This window comes from Pristiophorus japonicus, chromosome 18 (genome assembly GCF_044704955.1).
Source record: "Pristiophorus japonicus isolate sPriJap1 chromosome 18, sPriJap1.hap1, whole genome shotgun sequence".
In the NCBI taxonomy this organism is placed as follows: Eukaryota; Metazoa; Chordata; class Chondrichthyes; family Pristiophoridae; genus Pristiophorus; species Pristiophorus japonicus.
The window spans coordinates 88,152,135-88,175,989 of NC_091994.1; the positions used below are offsets into that span (position 1 = coordinate 88,152,135).

Consider the following 23,855-nt stretch of genomic DNA (forward strand, 5'->3'; position numbering starts at 1 on the left):
TTACGGCTAAAGGGATCAAGGGGTATGGAGAGAAAGCAGGAAAGGGGTACCGAGGTGAATGATCATCCATGATCTTATTGAATGGTGGCGCAGGCTCGAAGGGCCAAATGGCCTACTCCTGTACCTATTTTCTATGTTTCTATGTTTTTCTCCCAAAATTGGCCTGGGTTTTTAATCTGTTTTTTGCCTCTCCCAGGAGATCACATGGCTCCAGTTGGGATGGAGTGTAGAATGTTTCAGTATAAGTGGTGTTGCAGTTGTGTGAGGCGGATTGGTTGGGCTGGGTGCTCTTTGCCTTTCCATCATTGTTCATAGGCTTATATTTATATACCTTTAGGGCTGCTGACCAAGTGCCTTGCGACTCTTTGTCGGCCGGCATGGACACAATGGGCCGAAATGGCCTCCTTCTGCGCTGTAAATTTCTATGTTTCTATACCTTAGTACCCAAAAATTTACCGATATCAGTCTTGGATATACTCAACGACTGAGCATCCATAGCCCTCTGGGATGGAGAATTTCTAAGATTCTCAACCCTCTTTTGAAGACATTTCTCTTCATCTCAGTGCTAAATGGCCGACCCCTTATCCTGAGACGACTACTGATGTCAGGTTAACTGGCCTATGTGGAAGAGTTCAGTAACAAACTTTAACCATTCCACTTTGAAATTGCAGAAGGTTTAACAATTGTGCAACCAATGTAAGTATCAATCACGCAATGAAATAAGTACAGATCCTAATTCAGCAAAAGTGCTACAGCTGTTTTTATTCTGTAGGCAGGTCTTCAGTTGATTGTTTCCTGGGACCAAAACATTTAGGAAAATATGCGGGGCCTATTACTACTTGCAGGCTAGAAACTTGCCTTTCATGGTTAACTATTTTATTTTTGTATATGCAGTGTTTATCTGCATTATTTCATGATATGCTTTGCCTTTATGCATTCACTTATTTGCTTCTGAGGTGACAATAATGGCTCAAACTTTAGTCATAATCAGACCCACCATATGAAACATTTGACCTCACGATCACACTCTTCCCTCTGTCAGTCCCTGTCATTTGAACATAAGAAATAGGAGTAGGCCATTTGGCCCCTCGAGCCTGCTCCGCCATTCAATAAGATCATGGCTGATCTGAAACACAATTGACTCACTGGCTAAACAGCTTCCCTGTTTTGTTAATCAAAATGTTTTGTTTATCTCATCTACCAACCATTTATTTAGCCACATCAATAACAAACATCTACAGTTCCATGTTCTACATGAACCTAATGTCTACACACAATGCCATGCTGTACTCTCAATTGCTCCTCCAACCATCAGCCATGCAGTTTGTGTCAGGACCAATTTGGAGGTAAAACAGTGATATGTGTTGCAGGAGTACACACCAAGATCTTAATTTGTATACCATAGCCTCCTTCAAACTAACTTTCAAAATGGAGGGACAGAATTGCTATCTCCACAGGAGGAAGAGGTACATTGTGCACACAGACCTTAAAGGAGCACTGAGTAATGAAATAACGTACAATGGCTCAGTGCTACAAAGACTGTGCTCAGGAATCCCACTGGGAAATAGAACCCAGTATAAAGAGTGCAAACAGCTGATGGGGAATGGGCAGGAATCTAAACATTACTAAAAAGGGCTGATTTTTTCTGCTCAAAAATAAACAGCGAAGTTATCAGATTTCATTCTTTATTAATTGATAGATTTATTACGGAGAGTTTTAAAAAAGTCTAAAATTGACTTTTCTATCGATCTAATACTGACAACATAGCCACTCTTATCGATATATACAAAATGCCACAAAGAATTAACTTTAAAAAGTTTTAATTGGAAAAGACAGAAGCTGATTAGCATTGGACTTGAGCATTCCCTATTCAGTCAGACATGTAAATCAACCACCTTCCACACTGACCCAGGACAGCTTGACCCAGGACAACTACAAGAGTACTTCAAATCAGATTTACTCCCTTCATCCAGAGCAGCACTGGAGGGAACTCCTAACTCCTAGCTATTATTAGTATGCAGTTTAACACAACTGTCCCTGCAGCTGATTCTGCTCGGAAACACACTGACCTGCATTATGAACTCCACTCATTTTCTGCAGAGCAGTATTTAAATTGAATTTAATTGGTGACATTTCTGTAATGCTCAACAAAAAAATTGTTGTTTAATCTAATATATAGTTAGAAAAAAGAATATAGTAATTTCATAAAATTAACTTCCAGTTGAATTAGATTCTCAGTTTATTCACGTGTGCATTATGCACACAATTGTATTAAACTTTTACAAACATACCATTACAGACTTCCTACACCCAGCAGTCTGAAGTTCCTGTATAGTCCGTACAAAGAGCAAGCCACAGTAAAATAAATAACTTGCATATACATGGCATGTTAAATTAGACAAACATCCCGTGCTTCACAGAGGCATAAGGAAAAACAGATGCCAAGCAAAAAAGGGAAGATTAGGAGGGATAACTAAAAGCTTGGTTAAAGACCTCAAAAAATAATTTCTTTGCTGGTCTCCACAAATTTGAAATGCAGCTATTTTTTTTACATTTTCTGGCACATACTATCAATAGGACAGGGTATTTTAAAGACAGTTCCCGCAGCTTATTTTCCATGAAACAACAGTCCATAACAATGGATGGACTCAAAATCCCTCCAGTCCAAGATAAAATCAAGTGGGGGTAGGGGGTGACCCTGCAAATAGCCATCAAAGATCAAACAGACCAGTGGTCAATAAGAAGTGATTGCAGTTTTGCAGTACCTGATTTTGTGCACTAAGAAAAAATAACTTCCATATATATTATATATATAGTGCCTTTCATGACCTCAGGACGTCAGGACGTCCCAAATCACTTAACAGCCAATTAAATACTTTTAAGTTAGTCACCGTTGCAACAATAGACGCAGGTGCCACATGCACAGAACAAGCATTTGCTACAAATAAGCACCAGGCTGAAATAACAGGGATAGCATGTCAAAAGAAAAGATAATTGCCCAAATGTATAAATTATGTGAATGACTGGTCATTTACCCAAAGAAAATACAAATAATTTCTTACTGCTACATAATGTGCCAAAGCTTCCTGGAAAAATATGTCAATTCATGACGCAGTTATTAATGCACAAATTGGCCAGCAAGATCAGGCAAAGAAGAAATTTGCTGTGAGTTGCGAATCTCCATAACTTTATGTTTGATTTACACCGATCCGCCATTTGCCTCACACAAATGGCAGCTCGCCCTCAACCTCCCCGTAATTTTTTAAGAACTTGCAGGATTTGCACACTAATTGCTCATTAAACTCATCACAGAAATATAGTGCACAAGAACCTTTTTACCAATGTGATCATTGTTGAAGCAATGCCAATCATCCTCTCCAACCCACAAAGCAAATAATTTAACTTTGGTGTCTCATTCCTACAGATAATGAATTCTTAAGAGATTTTTTAAAATTAAAATTTTAAAATGTTAAATTTTTTTAATTACTTTTCCTTTGTCTCTCTTTCCTCTTAATCCAATCTTTCTTTACCTGATTTGACTCTAATTTACCGACCTTCTCCATTATTCCTCTGTTTCTTTAGCAATCCTTAAACCTCATTAAGGAGACAGACTGTTGGTCCCATCGTTCACTAAGGTCCCAGATGCCCCATTTTCCTCGCCAAGCCGTTATGAGCTCGCACTTCCAGCAAGTTACAGCTCATATTATATTCGAGCTGAAAAGTGCAGGAAAAAGTCTAAATAACGACACGTGCCACTCCAGTAAGATTTGGCCTATTGTATTCAATGCATTTTGCCTGAATGATGGGAGTCTGGAAGTCCACTGCTCAACTTGTCAAACAACATTTCCCTGGACAGTCCAAACTGAATTAATGGTCGAGAGCTCTTTACGTTCTCAAACTGAAGCACAAGTTCTCCGAGAGTACAGTGCTCAAATCCACCCACTTCAAACAGTAGTAAGTACCTAAAAATGATCAACCCTGAGCACATTGGAAATGTAAGCCTATGAACTGGTGCAGTTAAGGGAAAGCTAGATAAACACATGAGGAAGAAGGGAATAGAAGGCATGGACCAGTTGAGCCGAATGGCCTGTTTCTGCAGTGTACATTCTATGTAATAACCTGGTATCCTCAGTGCACTGAAATGATTTCTGACACCACTTACTTGAGGGAAAATTCTTGGCAGTCATTTTATCTACTTTTGAATAAAAATACTGTGACTCATTAGAAGTAAGGTAAACATTCCTTATCTATGTCAAGAACAGATTTACTACACCAACGCACCCGACTGTAGGTGTCTCTGAAGAGGTTTGAATATAGCTTTGCATAACCAGCACCAAAAGTGGACTGCAGAGCTAGATGGTGCACCTAGACTGGAGACCAGTGCAGCTTATACTTCTTTTACCTGAGAAGCTGTACCTGAGCCAGCATAAAAAATGATTTGACAATACTAACTTTACACCTCAACAACAAAAACTTGCATTTATATTCCTTCTTTAGCATAGCAAAATATTCCAAGGTTTTTCACAAGAGCATTATCAATCAAAATTTGACATCGAGCCACAGAAGGAGATATTAGGCCAGATGAGGTCAAGGAGGTGGGTTTTAAGGAGCATCTTAAAGGAGGCGAGAGGTAGAAATGTGGAGAGGTTTGGGGAGTGAATTCCAGAGCTCAAGGCCAAGGCTAAAATCGGGTCTGCACAAGATACCAATATTAGAGGAGCGCAGAGATCTTGTAGGCTTGTAGGATTTGAGGAAGTTACAGAGATAGGCAGAAGCAAGGCCATGGAGAGTTTTGCAAACAAGAATGGGAATTTTAAAATTGAGGTGTTACCAGACTGGGAGTCAATGTCAGTTAGCAAGCACAAGAGTGATAGGTGAATGGGATTTGGTGTGAGTTAAGATACAGGCAGCAGAGTTTTGGATGGCACAATTTTATGTAGGGTGGAAGATGGGAGGGCAGCCAGAAAAGCATTGGAATAGTAATGATTGGAGTTGAGCAATGTTATGGAGGTGGAAGTAGGTGTTCTTGGTGATGGAGAGAATATGGGGTCGGATGCTCAGCTCAGGGTCACGGCAGCAAATGGCAACGTTCCCTGTAATTTGTTTTCCTGTGCACGGTCCCTTTAACTGGCTGCACGGCACATTCAAATTCTCGCGCATGCACGGTTATTTGCAATGAAAAGCCGGTGAGCGGCCCGCACTTGACCTCCAGACCATTGCGCAGCCGCACAGCTTTGCGGGAAATGTTGGTGAACAGTCTGGTTCATCTTCATCAGACAATGGCCAGATAACTCTTTGTACATGACAGGCACAAGCATGACATAGAAAATGAGCATATCTTATGGTAAAAGGGTGTGCATTTTACAAAGATGGTAACATTATACCATGTAAAATATAATGTATTTTTCGTCTGCTAACGTGTATCCCTTTAAGGCTACAAAGTCTAATGAATAAGTAAGCACGCGATAGGTTAATTCAAAGGTTAATTGCTATTCAGACCGGAGATCAGAACCTTGGCTTTGTGGGAGGATCAATTATGACAGAAGAACCTGCATTTATATAGTATCCTTCACAACTTCAGGTTAACCCAACTTCACAGCCAATTAATTATTTTTTGAAGTGTAGTTACTGTTGTAATAATAAAGTAATAATAACTTTTATTTATATAGCACCTTTAACGTAGTAAAATGTTCCACGGCGGCATATAATGTAGGGAAACATAGCAACTAATTTGCACACAGAAGTTCTGACAATAAGCAATGAAATAAATTACCAGATAACAATCTGTTTCAATGATAGTGGTGGAGGGATAAATATTGGTGGGCCATCACAGAGAATCCTCCACTGCTCTTCTTTGAATAATGCCACGGGATCTTTGACCTCCACCTGAGTGGGATGACGGGGTTTAACATCTTATTCGAAAGATAGCAAGATTGTGGCTCTGGTATTTTCTATTCCACAACTTTTTCTGTACATCACAAATGACTACTTTGTTTATTTTCTTATTAAAGTATGAAACAGAAGTTTGAATTAGATAGTGTGACAGAGAAGAGGTGTTTCTTTAACATAACTAGTTAGAAAGTCAAGACCAAGTACAGTCTTCAGATGAAGCAAGGTTAGAAGATGGGGGTATAATTCAAACAGGACATCCAGACATAATTCAGTCCCCATTTAAAATCATACATTCTGTCCTTATTTTTAAAATAATACTTAGACGATATTATTTGCATTAAAAAACAAAAATGCTGGAAATACTCAGCATGTGTAGAGAGAGAAAAACAGAGTTAACATTCCAGGCCGATGGCCTTTCGTCATTTATTATTTGCATTATTTGTTGTATGGCATTGGCTAAAGCATAGGAGTTTCTCTGCAATACATACAAAGGTGCTGGAAAATACAAAATTGGGGCGCTGTGCCAGAGGGTATGCTTTATGTAGGCAGTTTCCATTATAAATGAATACAATAGAATTTATAATGGAAAAGGAAAAGTGCGCAGATGATAGATTTTCAATATATTACCAGTTGTTGCAAATGGTAAACCGGAGAATATGGTATTTCCGTTATCTGTCCCTGCTGCCTTCATGTTGCTGTTTCTGTCCGTCTGTCAGCCTCTCACGTTCACCCCTTATCATTTTGCTTCTCTCCCTTTCACCTTTTCTTTCAAGTGAGAGGTGGTGATATGTGGGGGAAAGAGCCACTAAAGGTTGCAGGCTGCATTTGAGGTAGAGGTTTGGGGGTAACAGTGGCTCTCAGTGACTCCTGTCCAATCCCCATCCCCAATGACTTGTGCTTCTCCTTAACACCATGCTCTCATTGTGCCCTTACCACTACCCATTCCCATCCTTCACTATCCATAACCTCTTCCCCTTTGAACAACCTGCTCAATCCTTTTTATACTACTTTGCTCTTTGTCCCACTGTCACTCACCTCACCCATAACCTCTCATCCAGTCGTTGAGTGGCAAAGACCAGAGGCCTTCCTCGCCCTCTGCCTCCCTTCCCATCTCTTTTCTGCAATTATGTTTCCTCTGCTTTCAAAATTCAATTTTAAAAAAGCTATCAAATTAGAATGACTAAATAATTTACCTATCTATCTTTCTCAATCTCTCTCTCCTATCCGGTTTCAAAACTGCTAGAATTTAGAATCTTTGTCACAGGTGTAAACAATTAATACAAACCTTTACTGACTGTCATCAAAACACAGGTGAAGTGGTTAGCTGGTTTTTAAAGACTGAAGTAACATTACATAAAAAGAAACACACACTTTCTCCCCCCTCACCTCTCTTCTGTTCTCACCCCTCTTCCTGTCTCTGATACATTTCTTTCTGTCTCCCTTTTCACACACCCTCTCTTTTTTAAAAAAATGCAATGAATTTTACCTCAGTACAGGTTGAACCTCGCTTATCCGGAACCTTCGAGACCTGGCCTGTTCTGGATAAAGGATTTTTCCAGACGAGGGATGGTCATGTTAAATTGGATGGTACAGGTACTGAGCAAGAGGATATCGGGGCTGGCTGGCTTGGAGTTGGGAGTGTGGCAAAGAGATCATGGGGGGGGGGGGGGGGGGGCGGAGAGCGGTGGATCGTGGGGTCAGGCCAGCAATTGCGGGAGTCGGAAGCAAGGAAGAACTTCAATTTGTTCATGTCGGAGTTCTGCGCATGCGCCACCCGGGAATGGTTCTGTACGAAGGGAGTTCTGGATAAGGGAGGTACAACCTGTACTGCTTTTGGAATTTGACCACAAGCTAGTCTTCAAATAATTCTGCTAGAAACTCTAAAGGGAAAAAAAATTGACCAGTACAGATGTTTCCTGGGAATCTAAATACACAGCACACGCTCAAGACTGTGCAATTCCAATTCAACTCATTGCATCACAGCTCTGGCCCAAAATATCAGTTCCAAGACTAGGCTTTGGGAGAGGCCGAGTCCTTCTAATAAAATATTTATTGAAAGCATTAGAAGACACAAAAGACAATTCAATGGATAAATTTCACATTATTGTGAAATAGTTTTTTTTTAATGTTGGTGGCATTTTTCAATTACTGAGGGCGAAAAATGGTAGTTGAAAAATATATTTTAGAAAACATTATGGGAACCTAATGGTCAGATTGCTCAGCCCAGCAGCAAAATTGAGCAAACAGTGTGACAAGTTTATATAGGTACTTTCCATTATGCACGTGGACATAGGAATTTATAATGGAAAAAAGGTAACACATAAGTTAACAGGAAGTCAAATGATGCATACAAGTAGTGAATGCAGACATCAGATTTTTAAGTAATATTGATAAACAAAAATTAAATGACAGGATTTACACACCCCAGTTTACTATAATATAAAGTCACTTCAAGCAGCCACAAAGTACTTTTCTTAGGCTAAATAAAGAAAGGAAATAAGGCAATTTCCACAAACACATAGGACTTTTCAGTAACCATTTCTCTGGGAAGACATTTTCAGTTCTAACACTTGTGCAACTTTTGATTCTATCTCAATGTGGACTATTCTTTCCTATTGTTGTAGAAGAAAGGATATTCCAAGTAGACTGAAAGATCATTGTCAAGGAGCAAACCTGGAAGATTTGGGGGGGGGGGGGGGGGCAGGCGGAATTTACTATGATGCAAAAGAAAGTTTAAAAAAAAGTGAAAAACAAGACAGATAAAGGAAAGGACACAAGAACATAGGAAATAAGAGCAGGAGTAGGCCATACGGCCCCTCAAGCCTGCTCCGCCATTTAATACGATCATGGCCGATCCGATCATGGCCGATCCGATCATGGACTCAAGTCCACTTCCCTGCCCGCTCCTCATAACCCCTTATCGGTTAAGAAACTGTCTATTTCTGTCTTAAACTTATTCAATGTCCCAGCTTCCACACCTCTCTGAGGCAGCGAATTCCAGAGATTTACAACTATCTGAGAGAAGAAATTCCTCCTCACCTCAGTTTTAAATAGGCGGACCCTTATTCTAAGATTATGCCCTCTAGTTCTAGTCTCCCCTTTCAGTGGAAACATCCTCTCTGCATCCACCTTGTCAAGCCCCCTCATAATCTTATACATTTCGATAGGATCACCTCTCATTCTTCTGAATTCCAACGAGTACAAGGCAAACAAAGAGAGAGAAATTTGGCAACTTAAGACTTTTATGAAAGCAAAAATTATGAAAATTAATGAAGCAGGCATTTATTTATATTACTATTGGATTAGCTCACCAACTCTGAATCTGACCAATGCATTTTAAAATTGCTAATACAATTTGCACTTCCAACCGTGTTGAATATAGGTTAATGTGGTCCGGGGAGGCATTTAGTAGAAAGTTAGCAGAGCCCCTCTGCAAATTGTGCAATTACTGTAAATGGTTTCTGCAAAGCATTTTTCAGGGGGTCAAATTAACTCCATACTAAAACACCGTATCTACACAATGTACATGAAGTGCATGGTGTGGTGGAAGAGAGCAAGAATAGACAGGATCCCTTTGACGGCATTGTAAAGATTTCTGTAGATACAAGCAGTTTAACTGCCACGGCTGAGTGGATTTTTTTTTGTTGCAAAAACGTGGTAGTGGATCAAAAACATAGCAATGTACATGAAGATAAAAACAATTCATTGGAATTGCACAACAGTGACTCACAGGTGCTCTTTTCAAGTAATGATCGATGAGGAGAGTAACAAAAGGAGCTGTCTAGTAAAAATATAATCTAACTAATGGAATGAAACATAATTAGTTCGACAGAAATTTACCAGTATCTTTTACATCGTTTGATAAAAGTCACCAAAAGCCACAACTAAGATCTTAAACTGTAAGAAAAAATTTATATTCATTAGGCATTTTATATCAAAAATCTTTTGAGCCAAATGTAATGAAAATTCAAAAGAAATTCTCAAATTCAAAAATAACATGCAAGGTTTTTCTAAATTACAATATGCACAGCTGTTAGAAATCCCTCATAAAGGCATTTAATCTCTGAAGTCATTTACAAATAGCTCAGCCACTCTCCCCCACGTCTACTCCACTTCATTGGGGCGGCAGTAATATCTGCAAGTTAATTGACAGGCACTTCAGTCCACTGGCTGAGAATGTAACCCCTCCTCTCCCTGGGTTAACCGCAGACTCCTGCCAGTCACATGCCTCCTCCCCATTATCCTTTCCCCCTGCACCACAAGGACTCCATCAGAGAAGGAAGTGAGGCTCATATTACCACTGTGACATGGCCAGCTGCCAAGTCAAACTGGATATTTCCAGTTCAAACTAGCCGAGAAGCCAAACAAGCAGTTCTTGCTTTTGCTATATTCAGACGCAAGCTTTTCAACTCGTACAGCATGGAACAGTTTGCCAAAATAAGCCTGCTTAAGATGGTATCCAGTTACACAATGTTACTATTCTGTTCCTCAATTAGTGGTATTCCCTTTTCACTCACATAAACTTAATAAAAATCTAAAATATTGCGGCATTCTGTGTTACAGTCCACTTCACCAAAGTATAGCTCTTCACACGAACACAGACTAATTGTTTTTCAGAAATCAATCGCTTCCCTTTGTCTGTAGGTCACAAAGTCAACTCTGTACTTCCGACACTTTTTTAAAAGAATATTCATTCATAAACAATTAAAAAAACACTTTTGGTTCAATCAAAGCTACAATTTCAGCATGTCAATGAATATGGAGGAAACATAAAACTATGCTGAAACTATTTTGTGCCATCTGCAACAGCTTTATTTTGCACACAATTCATGTGACACAACAGCCTCAGACAATGATCCACATGGGCTTTTATGTACAATGTTTACCATGTTTAACTAAATTTCCAGGCATTTAAGCTTATTTAATCAGAAAGCCAGATGGGTTCTCTTTATTATGGAGTACTCATTCAGTGACATAATAAAACCTGTATGGATTCAGATATATTCCACTAAAAGGGACAAGGCACTTAATGCTCTGATCAGGTTACCCACATTTGTGTGGTTGAATTCAGAGCTTTATCGAACATTTCAATCTACCAACCACACAAGCTGGGTGAGTGTGCAGCCAGGGAATCAAGTAAGGCTGAGCTGACCAATCTGCACCATGCAATTTCTGGTGTTCTCCCAAAACATTTTCAGTCAAAACATCAGTCAAAAAGCATTCTAATGATAACATCTTCTTGAAATAAACATAAGATATAATCAGCTTTGATTTTTAAGGGTTAAATTATTAATAAACCCTCTCCATGTGCTTAGCAATCTTGGCATTTGCTGTAATCTTGTTTATTCTCGTCAAATCTTGTTTATTCTCGTCAGAATCCTATAGTTTTAAATAAGGAAATTAAGTATGAAGCGCACAAAAACTCTGCCTTACATATTCCCTGGGACTCCAAAACTGACGGGTGCATTAAATTATCAAATTTAATTTCCGTAGACGGTTTTGGAATATTGAATATTTTTGTACTCTTAAATCCAATACAAATTTGCACACATAAAATGCTTTAATACAGAAAATAGCTTATTTGCAATTCTCTGCAGTGTCCTTTTATACAGGTAAAGAACTCATTACTATCATTAAGGACATCAGCCATTATGGATCTGCATCCCACAGCTATTTGGGAAATTGAAGAGTTTGGAAGGATGTCGTTAAGCTACACAGCTCATCATCATGTACAATAGAAGCATAATTAGCCCATTCCTTTTTCCTGCTCCGTACTTTATATCCACATTATGTAACATGTCTTCCAAATGTTTATGGTAGGAAAATTTTATACAGTTTAAAACTCGAAACAAACAGGAAATCTATATTGCCAATGCAAGTTAGCCTTTAAAAACAAAGGAGTTTCACAGGAGTCGCGGGGCACAGTGAACAGAACCAGACTCTCCGTCATCAAAAGAATAAGTCTGCTCAGAGATAAAAAGGTCAGGTTACGTCCATTCTGCCACATATTTCATAGAATGCTGATTTATGCTGTAGGTTTCTACACGTCTGCATTTTAATTTCATTAGTTATAGTACAATTCCACTACCCAACTCTCGAGGGCACACCGGAGTGCTAAAGTTACTCATTTTTTGACATCTAATTGAGAAAGTGCCAGATGAAAAAGATACAGAAGGAAAGGGAAAAGGACTAAATTAGGAGAGATAATTACCGAAATGTATTATTAGCTGTCAAGGTTTTAAGTGCACTTTGCTGAAAAACTAAATGTCTGGTACAATAGGTAAAAATTCTGTAGTATCACAGAAATTTTGCTACAGAAGACAAGTCAACTTGTTCGCTCCAATGCTACAGCCATTTAAAATCCTCCCATCTCCCTTTTTTATCCTCATTTCTTTTGATAGCTTTCCTTTACACGTTCAAATTTAAGTCCTTATTAAAAGTACTGAAGGAGAACTGCATTGATCGAGATGACATCTGACAGATGAGATTAAATCGAGGCCCCAGCTACCTGCTGAGGTAGATGTAAAAGATCTCAAGAGCAGGGGAGTTCTCCAGGTGTTCTGGCCAACATTTATCCTTCAACCAACACCACCAAAACAGATGAATTGGTCTTTGATCGCATCGATGTTTGGGGGACCCTATTGTCAGCAAACTGGCTGCCACGTTAGCATACAGGAATGGGATAGAGACAGCCAACCTATTGAATAACGAAAGCATTTAGGGGTCCGGTGGTCTTTTATCATCCTTATTTTTTCATGACTCCAATATCCCTAAAATTTCATAAATATTCATAAAATAAGCCATATTTCCACTATACAAATGATGTGATTGGGATTACGGAGACGTGGCTCCAGGATGATCAGGGCTGCGAACTCAACATTCAGGGGTATTCAACATTCAGGAAGGATAGAATAAAAGGAAAAGGAGGTGGGGTAGCATTGTTGGTTAAAGAGGAGATTAATGCAATAGTTAGGAAAGACATTAGCTTGGATGATGTGGAATCTATATGGGTAGAGCTGCAGAACACCAAAGGGCAAAAAACATTATTGGGAGTTGTGTACTGACCTACAAACAGTAATAGGGATGTTGGGGAGGGCATCAAACAGGAAATTAGGGGTGCATGCAATAAAGGTGTAGCAGTTATAATGGGTGACTTTAATATGCACATAGATTGGGCTAGCCAAACTGGAAGCAATACGGTGGAGGAGGATTTCCTGGAGTGCATAAGGGATGGTTTTCTAGACCAATATGTTGAGGAACCAACTAGGGGGGAGGCCATCTTAGACTGGGGGTTGTGTAATGAGAGAGGATTAATTAGCAATCTCATTGTGCGAGGCCCCTTGGGGAAGAGTGACCATAATATGGCGGAATTCTGCATTAGGATGGAGAATGAAACAGTTAATTTAGAGACCATGGTCCAGAACTTAAAGAAGGGTAACTTTGAAGGTATGAGGCGTGAATTGGCTAGGATAGATTGGCGAATGATACTTAGGGGGTTGACTGTGGATGGGCAATGGCAGACATTTAGAGACCGCATGGATGAATTACAACAATTGTACATTCCTGTCTGGCGTAAAAATAAAAAAGGGAAAGTGGCTCAACCGTGGCTATCTAGGGAAATCAGGGATAGTATTAAAGCCAAGGAAGTGGCATACAAATTGGCCAGAAATAGCAGCGAACCTGGGGACTGGGAGAAATTTAGAACTCAGCAGAGGAGGACAAAGGGTTTGATTAGGGCAGGGAAAATGGAGTACGAGAAGAAGCTTACAGGGAACATTAAGGTGGATTGCAAAAGTTTCTATAGGTATGTAAAGAGAAAAAGGTTAGTAAAGACAAACGTAGGTCCCCTGCAGTCAGAATCAGGGGAAGTCATAACGGGGAACAAAGAAATGGCAGACCAATTGAACAAGTACTTTGGTTCGGTATTCACTAAGGAGGATACAAACAACCTTCCGGATATAAAAGGGGTCAGAGGGTCTAGTAAGGAGGGGGAACTGAGGGAAATCTTTATTAGTCGGGAAATTGTGTTGGGGAAATTGATGGGATTGAAGGCCAATAAATCCCCAGGGCCTGATGGACTGCATCCCAGAGTACTTAAGGAGGTGGCCTTGGAAATAGCGGATGCATTGACAGTCATTTTCCAACATTCCATTGACTCTGGATCAGTTCCTATGGAGTGGAGGGTAGCCAATGTAACCCCACTTTTTAAAAAAGGAGGGAGAGAGAAAACAGGGAATTATAGACTGGTCAGCCTGACCTCAGTAGTGGGTAAAATGATGGAATCAATTATTAAGGATGTCATAGCAGTGCATCTGGAAAATGGTGACATGATAGGTCCAAGTCAGCATGGATTTGTGAAAGGGAAATCATGCTTGACAAATCTTCTGGAATTTTTTGAGGATGTTTCCAGTAAAGTGGACAAAGGAGAACCAGTTGATGTGGTATATTTGGACTTTTAGAAGGCTTTCGACAAGGTCCCACACAAGAGATTAATGTGCAAAGTTAAAGCACATGGGATTGGGGGTAGTGTGCTGACGTGGATTGAGAACTGGTTGTCAGACAGGAAGCAAAGAGTAGGAGTAAACGGGTACTTTACAGAATGGCAGGCAGTGACTAGTGGGGTGCCGCAAGGTTCTGTGCTGGGGCCCCAGCTGTTTACATTGTACATTAATGATTTAGACGAGGGGATTAAATGCAGTATCTCCAAATTTGCGGATGACACTAAGTTGGGTGGCAGTGTGAGCTGCGAGGAGGATGCTATTAGGCTGCAGAGTGACTTGGATAGGTTAGGTGAGTGGGCAAATGCATGGCAGATGAAGTATAATGTGGATAAATGTGAGGTTATCCACTTTGGTGGTAAAAATAGAGAGACAGACTATTATCTGAATGGTGACAGATTAGGAAAAGGGAAGGTGCAACGAGACCTGGGTGTCATGGTACATCAGTCATTGAAGGTTATCATGCAGGTACAGCAGGTGGTTAAGAAAGCAAATGGCATGTTGGCCTTCATAGCGAGGGGATTTGAATACAGGGGCAGGGAGGTGTTGCTACAGTTGTACAGGGCCTTGGTGAGGCCACACCTGGAGTATTGTGTACAATTTTGGTCTCCTAACTTGAGGAAGGACATTCTTGCTATTGAGGGAGTGCAGCGAAGATTCACCAGACTGATTCCCGGGATGGCGGGACTGACCTATCAAGAAAGACTGGATCAACTGGGCTTGTATTCACTGGAGTTCAGAAGAATGAGAGGGGACCTCATAGAAACGTTTAAAATTCTGACGGGTTAAGACAGGTTAGATGCAGGAAGAATGTTCCCAATGTTGGGGAAGTTAAGAACCAGGGGTCACAGTCTGAGGATAAGGGGTAAGCCATTTAGGACCGAGATGAGGAGAAACTTCTTCACCCAGAGAGTGGTGAACCTGTGGAATTCTCTACCACAGAAAGTAGTTGAGGCCAATTCACTAAATATATTCAAAAGGGAGTTAGATGAAGTCCTTACTACTCGGGGGATCAAGGGTTATGGCGAGAAAGCAGGAAGGGGGTACTGAAGTTTCATGTTCAGCCATGAACTCATTGAATGGCGGTGCAGGCTAGAAGGGCTGAATGGCCTGCTCCTGCACCTATTTTCTATGTTTCTATGAAAGATAATTGAAAATGGATACTGCACTAGGAAGTTTCTCACAGGAGTATAACTATTAGCTATGCAGGGAGCTCAAGTCAGTAAACACATTCACATTTAAGTTGCATTTATATTGTTGCTATAATTCAGATTCTGGGAGGGTGGTATCCAGGAGCTGGCTCCCAGTATGTATGCTATGAAATAATTGTCCATAGCCCAGTGGTGGACCCAACATTTGAATTACAATAAAAGCAGTATACAAGCTGCTTTAGCTAACAAATAAATATTACATAAGATGAAGTCTTGCCAAACCACCTTGCTCTCCCAACCTTTTAAAAAAAAAAGTCAAAATATGCTTTCCCAACCAGCTATTAAGAAACCTGCTCTGTGACCTTTGCTGCCAATTAAACTCAGACTTTCAATTCCCCTTTCCAGTCCTATTCGTATGCATCGGCTATATTCAGTCAATGACTCCACAGCTCTGACTCAGACATGCTTTTAAAAAAGGAGGATACATTCAGACTTACTTACAGCTTCAGTTTCTACCAAAGCTTTAGTTAACAATTAACCACCAAAAATCACTGAGTTTATATTCTTGAACACTGGTCAATAATCAAAGGACAAGTGTTCAAAATAATGCTGCAATAAAATTAAAACTTAGGAATTTGCAACTTTAAGAACAACATAATCTTCCTTCAATATGCAAATTGTGCCAGGGCACTACGGTATAGCCAAGAAAATATGTTCAAGAAAGGAGCGATGGATAAACCGAGTAACTATAGGTTAGTTACTCTCAGCTGCAGGCAAATTCTTAGAATCTATGACTCAAGATAAAATTAGTGAGTATTTGGTATATTATATAAAATTAGTGAGTATTTAGTAAAGGAAAGGTTAAATCAAGGACAGTTAGAACAGATCTGTCAAAGGCATATTATGTTTGACAAATGTAATCATTTTTTGAAGAGGTGACTGACTAGATAAACAGAATGCAGTACGTATAATGTACAGAGATTTTCAGAAGGCATTTGATAAGGTATCCTACAGGTTTGTTACAAAAAATCAGGTGTATGGTACAAGAAGAAAAGTAGTGCACAGAAAATGTGTTGATGGGACAGAAAACCAAGGGTATGGAGTCATAGATGTGTTCAGATTGGAGATGGGTTGGAACACAATATTGAAATTTATAGATGCCACAAAAGTAGGGAGTTTGGCAAACAGCAAGAAAGACTGTAAAATACTTCAAGAAGACAAACAGGTTAGTGGAATAAGCAGACAGGTGGCAGATGCAAGTTAACATAGGTAATACATTTTGGGAGGACAAACAAGCAACGCAAGTATACACTCACTGCAGGAAGTGGATGAACAGGTGCACTTCCAGGTTCAAATACATCATTCAATGAAAGTACGAATGCGCAGGTAGACAAAGCCATATAAAAAGCCAGTATAATTTTGGATTTTATAAACATGGGCAGAGCACAAGAGTTTCACAGCAATGTTAAATTTGCACAAGGCAATGGTTATGTCACAGTTAGAAGCACTTTGGGCACCCTATTACAGAAGAAAGTAATTGAGAGCATATATTCACCAGAGAGGAGAGACTCAAGATACTGGAACTATTTCCACTGGAACAGTGATGCAAAGAGGAAATTTAATAGAGGGTTTTAAAATTATGAACGGTTTTGATAGAGTCAAAGAATTAGCAGCTTTGGAACTAAAAAAAAACACAAAAACTTGCTCGTTATATCTCCAATTCTATTTAAAAAGTTTGGCAGTTGACCACATACAAGCAACTTTTAATCCGTATCTGTACCTCAACTATAATCTCTGGACCTTTCCTGAATTGCAATACATTTTACATTTGGGTTGTTGGGCTAAAGTAATGAGTTATAAAGTGTCATGCTACCTTATAATTGGAATAAATAATGTAATCTGCTCACTTTGTAACTGAATTATGCCCAATCTAGTTCACAATACACATAATCACGATCGACCAATGTTTTCCACACAGACTGGAATAATTAGAGTGCTTGAAGCACTTAGACTGCTTACTTTTTTTGATGGTCACTATTCTTGAAAGGTTTTCACAGTAGCAAATGTATAAACACAATTCAGAAGACCTCACGTTAATGAAACAGAATGTGAATGTTGATTGATACAGCACCTACAAAAACACCAATCCATACAAAATATACTTTTACATCTTCAAAGGACATTTTTTTGCAACTATTAGTAGATAATAAATTTACAATGCATTTTCCTAAATTTGTTAAAACTTCTCCCAATTTTTGCAACAATTTCTAATTGATTCCTCTTTGGGTACAACTCCAGTACCTCACCAAAGTGGGCCATTCTTTACACATAAGTCTCAACAACGAACGTCAGACTATTTATTTTATCATGGAGAGCATCACAGCCAAGCCCAAACTTGTGCTCAGCCACTATCCACATGTACACTTACAGCAGAGGTCATGGGAAGTACATAAACTATCCTGGCAAAGATCAGCTAATTGATCACAGACCAGATCTGGGTCTTCCAGATCGGGATGGCTTATCTTAACCGGCTGCATCATTGGAGAAGCCACAGAATCCATTGTTCCGACCCAAAAATTTAAAATACATCTTCTAACAATGGGATCCAACACCAGTAAAATATTAAAATACAAAAATACTTTGGAGATTAAATCTGTCCATTAAATAGTTTAGGTCAACTCACATTTTTTTTTTAATGATTTATTGCTGTACTAGGTATTGGGTGAACATCTACGACTTAATTAACTGACAGCATGTAACTGCTATTATATTGGCCAATTTAACAGCAGGTACAATGACTCCCACAACATCTGCCTAAACAATAGCTAAGAGGAAATAAAGCACACAGGCAGCACCGACATTACTTGCCAATTCCTCAATCTGTGTGTTCAGTAATCAACCTGGCCAATCTTCCAAAATCTGGTTCCACTGATTAACTTCCCAACACCAAATCCTGCTTTACAATAATGCTTGAACAGAGGCTGCACATATCTGCAGTATGGATTCAAATTGAATGCATATTAATATCACAGATGTACCCTATAGCGTGAACAATATTGAATGGCACTTGCTCTTGGGCACTAATATGATACCAAAAAGATTGAGGATTACAATTCATCTAATTTATATCGGTCATGTTCAAATATCCTTTCGCTCAAAGTTGGTTTAAACCTCTGTCTAGGGAAAGTCAGGATAAAGGATATTCCCATTGCTTACTGGCTTCTGAAATTGGAAACTGTGGATGCCGAACAAAGGCCAACTACACACCAATACAAAAGCAAAATACTGTGGATGCTGGAAATCGGAAATAACAGAAAATGCTGAAAATACTCAGCACGTTATGACGAAAGGTCAGCGACCTGAAACTTTAACTCTGTTTCTCTCTCCACAGATGCTGCCTGACCTGACAACTACACACTGCAGAATAATGAGAGCTATATATGGCTACCTCATTAATGCAGCTCCATTTGTTTAAAAGGGAACATTTGTTCTGCTTTCTAAGGAGTTCGGTTACACATATGCAAGGCCTTCTCGCCTCTGTACTTTACAGCACAAGAATGTTCTCCTTGAATGTAGCAATTTCTTTTGTGAGCCAATAAAAAGCCACTCAAAATTGTGTCAGATTCTTGTAACAGTGAAGAATATTTAGTTTCACAAAACAGTAAAATATCTAGAGTTGCTGACGAAAGCAAGAGCAATAGGGGGTACAGGGTATAGCAACTTGTGTATAAAATTATAGGGGCCTAGATAGAGTGTATAGGAAGGACCTATTTCCCTCAGCAGAGGGGTCAACAACCAAGGGACATAGATGTAAAGTAATTGGTAGGAGGTTTAGAGGGGATTTGAGGGAACATTTCTTCACCCAGAGGGTGGTGGGGATCTGGTACTCACTGCCTGAAAGGGTGGTAGATACAGAAACCCTCACCACATTTAAAAAGTACATGGATATGCACTTGAAGTGCCGTAATCTACAGGACTACGGACCAAGAGCTCGAAAGTGAGATTAAGCTGGATTGCTCTTTGTCGGCCAACACAGACACGATGGGCCGAAATGGCCTCCTGTAAATTTCTAATATTATGATTCTATGATGTTATGAATATTTTGCATAGAGAGGAGGAGGGGGCTGGAGCTTGAATGCTGTTGCTAGAACGTGGCAAAACATCAGAAATTATTTTGACAGAGTAAGTTATGGAATGTGCCCGATTTTGACTGAATGCACGGTTAACAGGATATTTCAATATCTAAAATTCAGGTTTTATTTAATTCATCAACCAATAGTTTCCGTTCACTTAATTGATTAATGTGGTCGAACTTAGATGGCTGGTGGCCAGTGGTTTGGGTGAAACAACTCATTGTACCACAAAACTGCAGGATGGAGGATCTCCTAATTATTCTCCACAAGCTAGTTCCTGACTGGAAGCTAAGCATATCTCAAAGGGAAGAGAAGAAAAATGGTGAGCAAGTTATTTCCAGGTTGTTCATATAATTTTTCAACGCGGGGTATGCAGTGGAATAAGCAAAGCCTTGTGAGCAAGCCACCTGCCTATCCCCTGAAAAAGGCATATGACATGAGTGGACAAGCGACATATGTAAATAATATAAAAACAGTGTTAAAGCAGCCTTAACCTTTATTGGTAATCAAGCATTGTAGAGAACCTAGTATTATCAGGGAGGTTTGCATTGATCCCGGAACTTTACGAATAATTAGTGAGAGAACTGTACAATTCAGTTAACTATACCTGATCTAAATTTAACATTTCTTGACAAATCAGTCTCCCTTCACTCCACCTCTGGGGCTGTGCCTTCAGACACCTAGGAATTCCCCACCTAAACCTCTCTGCCCATGCATCTTTAAGATCTTTCTTAAAACCCATCTCTTTGACCAAGCTTTTGCTATCTTCTTCTTTGGTTTAGCATTCATACATTTCTTATGCACCTGTGAAGTGCCGTGGGATATTTTTCTACATTAAATATTATTTAAATACAAGTTGCTGTTGTTTATCAAGATTCAACTCCGCGAAGAAAAACTGCATGTTTTGTCAATCCAGAATTGTCAGTCATTAAAAATGGACAGTACATCAATGGATATTACAAATGATCATGGGTGCTTGACAGTTTAACCTTCTTTACCCTGTAAGACCAAAATCAGGACAGCCCCAATTAAGTGCAATATCATAGCATCTATGCTTACCTGTACTCCCTATTCAGATAATTTACTAGGCAGCATTAAAATTACCAGGCCAAAGAATGTACTGTGACTTTATTCACTGCAAAAATAAATATATATGCTGGAGATTCACACCTGTTTTTTTCTGCTGTAAATCTCCTGCTTTGCAATTTGAAGATTTGCAAAGATGGGACTGGGAGCAATTAACTGCACCACTTCCACTGCTCGTCTAAGTCGGAGTCAAATAAGAGTAGTAAGGTAAACAAGGTTAGCCAAGGATGGATTACGGTCAGAGTACTTTTTAATGAACTCACACATCGTTAACTCAGCAATACAACTAAACAGGACTACAAATTTAAATGATATTGTAGCTGTTTTAAGAATATCATGCAATGAATTAACAGTGATAAACATTGACTCTCGAAACATTATCCCAAATTCCAACTCTTAGTTTACAAAGGGTAAATGCATTTGCCAGACCTTTCCAGATGAAAAGTTTAATAATTGAGACAGTCAAACACCCCAACACATTGTCATTTATGCTGGAGTATTGGTTTAATGGGGTGGGGGGTTCAATCCTGTTTAGGAATGGAGTCAATTAAACAGTTAGCCGATAACTGTGACACTACACATCCAAATCTAACCCCAGGACTGGCGACAGCTGTCATGCACGCAATGTCATCGCCAACAAAATCCATAAATTCTGCTTTGCAGCTTATTCTTGGAAATCTGAAGGTCAGTCAGAAACATGCACTAAAAGGTATGATATTTGCATAATAAAGTAACATTTTTTCAGTTTCATATCTCAAGGGAATCAGGGCCATTTACTTTTATCTATTTTATATCTATAAAAAGAATGACAGACTGATTTCAATACTACCAGAAAATTCCCATGCAAAGAAATAGTGTTTTTGCATAAAACACATCAATGCAGCGAATGACTTATATAAAGCACCAAAATACAGGTTACTTATTCAGAATATATATTATTACCCATCACCCCTGTGCTCGCTGACCTACATTGGCTCCCAGTTAAACCACACCTCGGTTTCAAAATTTTCATCCTTGTTTTCAAATTCCTCTCTGGCCTCACCCTTCCCTAACTCTATAATTCCCTCCGGCCCCACAACTGCCATCCCCATCCTCCCCCCACCGAGAGATATCTGCACTCCTCAAATTCTGCCCTCTTGAGCATCCCTGATTATAATTGCTCAACCATTGGTGGCCGTGCCTTCTGTTGTCTAGGCCTCAAGCCCTGGAGTTCCCTCCCTAAACCTCTCCGCCTCTTTCCTCATTAAAACCAACCTCTTTGACAAAGTTTTTAGTCACCTAATTTCTCCTTATGTGGCTCGGTGTCAAATAAATTGTGTGACTTATAATACCCCTGTGTAATGCCATGGGACTTTTTTTTCCATTAAAAGTTGCTATTGTGTATAGATACATTTCCTAAAAACACTTTGAACGGCAGTGTGTCAGATAGTAAAAAGTATGGGTCTTGAATACACACTAGGTCTCTGACAAAAAATATACTCCACCTCAAAACCAAAGGCTATTTGGGCATTTTCTCAGAGGAACCCATTTTACTCACGGTTTCCCCGTACTTTCTCACAGAGATTCCCACTTCTGAAGAGGTTATGTCCCACACATGTTCCACGCATATTAAAGAAACTCAGGAAGTGATACAAGAGGCACTATTAAATATTTATAAAAATTAAATAGAAAAGGGAATAGTGCCAGAGGACTAGGGGACAGATAATGTTATTCCTATATTTAAAAAGGAAGATAGTACCAGGGAACTACAGACCAGTTAGCTTAACAGCAGTGTTAGGAAAGATGTAATAGAAAAACATCTAGAAACCGAAAATATAATAAAGAATAGTCAGCACAGATTTCAAAAGGGAAGGTCATGCTTGACCATTCTTTGAAGAAGTACCAGAAAGAGTAGATAAGGGTACTGAGTAGATATAATATACTTGGATTCTCAAAATGCCTTCAATAAGGTACTGCAGAGTGGACTCATGAATAAGGTCAGAGCATGTGGAGTCAGGGGACAAGTAGCAGAATGGATAGTAAGCTGTTTACAAAACAGAAAACAGAGAGATGGGGTTAAAGGTATTTACTCAGACTGATGGAAGGTGGGAAGTGGTGTTACACAGAGATCGGTACTGTTGTTCACAATTTACATAATTAGAACTACAATTACAAAATTTGGAAAGACACTAAATTGGGAGCTATAATTAATACTGAAGACCACTGCTTCAAAATACAAGATGTTAATAAACATCTTGTATGTTAATAAACATCTTGAATGGGGGTGTAAATTGCAAATGAATTTCAAAATAGAAACATGAGGAATAAGTTTGAGTAAGAAGTGTTATAATATTATAAGCACAAGATGTGCAATGGTACACAATAACTTCGCTCTTTAGGCAAATTGGTGCATTTAAAAATATTATATGTAACTGAAATAACCCAAATTTATTTTTCTAAGCACAAAACAACTGAATGGACAGTCAGATACAACAACTATCTCAGTGCAGTGCTCATCCTGAACTGAATATCAATCATCTGTGGTAAGGACCTACATTCAAATGTGAAAAACACTGTTGCCAAACTTATTGGCACCAAAATGTCATCTGGGGAAAAAATTATACTTAAGCCTGTGCAATTATCCGATCACCTCAAATTGCTCCCACCACAAGTACGTTACCCTAATGTTGTATAAAACATCCTTCTAGACGCAACTCATTTTTGGAAACACAACTGTACTGCTAGGTGTTTTCCACAGTTCAGTGGACATGGCATGAAAATGTCACAGACTGAACTTTATTGAAATCCTTGTGACAACAATGTTATTACTTTTGTATAACACAGGCACATCACAGGTTTTGTTAAAAGAGGATTTTGCACTCACTTTTCCTTTATATTAAATACTTAATTTTAATAAACTCTCAGGAAGAAAGATTAAAACAAGAAGTTGGCAGCATAAAGAACAGACAATAACAAGCAGAATCTTTTATGTGTTGAATTACCAACTTGTACACTTCACCTTTTCCGATGACTGATAAAAACAATAAGCAAATGATTCCCTTTGCTCTGATGTCAAATGGGATGTAGTCGGTGGAAACTATTGGTGGTATGCTCCT

At 39.2% G+C, this 23,855-nt stretch overlaps 1 protein-coding gene across 7 annotated transcripts in view; it reads right to left on the reverse strand.

The window, feature by feature from the left end:
- Nucleotides 1-23,855, reverse strand: part of spen (spen family transcriptional repressor) — a 107,811-nt gene that overhangs the window by 46,354 nt on the left and 37,602 nt on the right. The window lies entirely within an intron of this gene.